The sequence below is a fragment of the Microcebus murinus genome, chromosome 15, assembly GCF_040939455.1.
Source record: "Microcebus murinus isolate Inina chromosome 15, M.murinus_Inina_mat1.0, whole genome shotgun sequence".
Taxonomy (NCBI): Eukaryota; Metazoa; Chordata; class Mammalia; order Primates; family Cheirogaleidae; genus Microcebus; species Microcebus murinus.
The window spans coordinates 2579439-2582038 of NC_134118.1; the positions used below are offsets into that span (position 1 = coordinate 2579439).

At 44.2% G+C, this 2600-nt stretch overlaps 1 non-coding gene across 1 annotated transcript; it reads right to left on the minus strand.

The window, feature by feature from the left end:
- Positions 1–1164: 1164 nt before the first annotated feature.
- LOC142876815 (small nucleolar RNA SNORA51) lies at positions 1165–1295 on the minus strand. The gene has a single exon (XR_012923632.1). It is a non-coding gene; the product is annotated as a small nucleolar RNA SNORA51 (small nucleolar RNA).
- Positions 1296–2600: the final 1305 nt, after the last annotated feature.

Consider the following 2600-nt stretch of genomic DNA (forward strand, 5'->3'; position numbering starts at 1 on the left):
AGCAGCAGCAGGGGGCCAAGGGCCTCTCTCTAGAAGGAGCTGGGTAGCTAGGGGGGTAAAGAGGGACAAAGGGAACGTCAATTTTTCTTTACACACACTTTTGAATTATGTATTATTTATAAGTATTAAGTGTTGAAACACTAAATTAAATTAAAAATTAAAAAACAAAATCTAACAACTACCACACTATGTATTCAAGCACAGCACAATGTTTATCTCCTGCCATAGTATATACTGATGATGACTTCTCTTCTTTGGAAATTAAAAAAAGTGACTCATTTGAAAAATAATAATCTTTTGAATTTAAAAATTGAGTGCCCCTGATCTTGGTTCGTAATTGCAAAGGACAATTATTCTGTACAGAAAATGTACTTGAACTAAGGAAAACATTTTTTTAAAATGAGAGAGAAAATATTGATTAATGTTCTGAAAAATAAATATCCTGTGGAATGCACCGTGTCAGCATTGCTACGCACACGCACTCACGGCACACATACAGCACACACGCACGCTGCTATCTTGGCAACTTGGCTCTTTCCGCAAGCAGAATGAGACAACACACAGAGCATATGAAAGCAAACTCTGGCATGCAACACGCAGCTCTGAGTGCCTCTGCTGAGTCTTGGCACTGGAGAGGAGGCCCTGTTTGATCAAGCACCATGTGTTCTGAACTGCATTTTATTTTACAGCTTTCCAAAGAGCTGTCCAAAATGCCACCTCCTTTTCCACAGAGGAACCCCAGCCATCTCAGTGTGTGTCCCTCACCCGGCTGACCAAGCTGGAAGGCTGCTCTAGGTGCCAAGAGGCCCTTTCTCCTTTGGGGAGGACGTTTGGGGACATCGGGAGCAGTTTCCTGCCTGGCTCCGGTACTGAGGATCGCTGTCCAGCTCTCCCTCGCCGGCACTGAGACGCCTCTGCAGGTGCAGGGTGGCTCTATGCTGTTTAAAATGGACTTTCTACCTACATTTGCAAAAGTTCATAATGCTCATAAGAAATAATGAATGCATGCAATTTAGTAGAGAAAAATTTCATCCTGGAAACCCAACAAAGAGCCCTGCATAGCACCCAGGGTGTGGTAACCAATGCACCCACGTGTGAAGTGATACCTGCTTACCTCAGTACTAAGTGATCGACAATTGTTTTCTTTCCTTTCCCCCCTTTTCTGCATGTTCCCCCCTTCACAATATAAACCAGGCACAGGGCCTGGGCTGGGTGTATGTGAGGTAGGTTTATTGTCCCTCCTCTGTCTATACGGTTGGTATGAGGACACAGTCTGTGGTAAGCTCCAGGAGGCCAGATTTTTATCGATCACTAAATGCCATGGACCAACCTCTGTTCTGGGTGCTAGGGCTGCAGTGATAAACAAAAAAGGAAAGGCCCACCTGCTTCTGAAGCTGAGAATCGGTGACGTAAGATGTATAGACTATTTCGCACTCGCCGTGTAGTTGAGCCTTCGCGTGCATGCAGCCTGTGCCGCGGTGCCCCTCCAGGACCCGCGCTCGTGCCTCGGCTGCCTCGGTGTTGGCACCTGAAGCCCTTGGCAGAGGAGAACGTGGGTCCAAAGTCTCAGCCCAAAGACTGCTTATTCCCCATGGGTATGTGGCAAAGTCATAGTCCCCCTGTGGCCACAGGGACTGATTTTTTTCCTTAGCTCTGTAAATGACCTAACTTTGTTGCTAAAAGAGCAAAGGATAATGACCTTGGTCACTTCTAAGAAAACATAGTGGCTTTGATCATTTCTTTTTTTTTTTTATTTTTTATTTTTTTTTAATTTCAGCATATTATAGGGGTACAGATTTTAAGGTTTCAATAAATGCCCAGTTCCCCCCCTCCCCCCACAAGTCTGAGTCTCTAGCATGACCATCCCCCAGATGGTGCACATCTCATTCATTATATATGTATATACCTGCCCCCCTCCCCCCTCCCACCTGCCCAATACCCTATTACTGTAGTATCTATGTGACCACTTAGGTGCTGCTCAGTTAATACCAATTTGCTGGTGAGTATATGTGATGCTTGTTTTTCCATTCTTGGGATACTTCACTTAGTAGTATGGGTTCCAGCTCTAACCAGGAAAATACAAGATGTGCTATGTCACCATTGTTTCTTAGAGCTGAATAGTACTCCATGGTATACATATACCACATTTTATTAATCCATTCTTGGATTGATGGGCACTTGGGCTGTTTCCACAGCCTTGCAATTATGAATTGTGCTGCTATAAACATTCAAGTGCAGGTGTCTTTTTTGTAGAGTGTCATTGGATCTTTTGGGTAGATGCCCAGCAATGGGATTGCTGGATCAAATGGTAGATTCACTTGTATCGCTTTAAGGTATCTCCATATTGCTTTCCACAGAGGTTGAACTAGTTTGCAGTCCCACCAGCAGTGTAGGAGTGTTCCTCTCTCTCCGCATCCACGCCAGCATTTGTTATTTGGAGACTTTTTGATAAAGGCCATTCTCACTGGAGTTAAGTGATATCTCATTGTGGTTTTGATTTGCATTTCCCTGATGATTAGAGATGATGAGCATCCTAGGATATGGTCAATAGTAGAGAATGTCCCGTGAGCTGATGAGAAGAACGTATATTCAGTGGATTT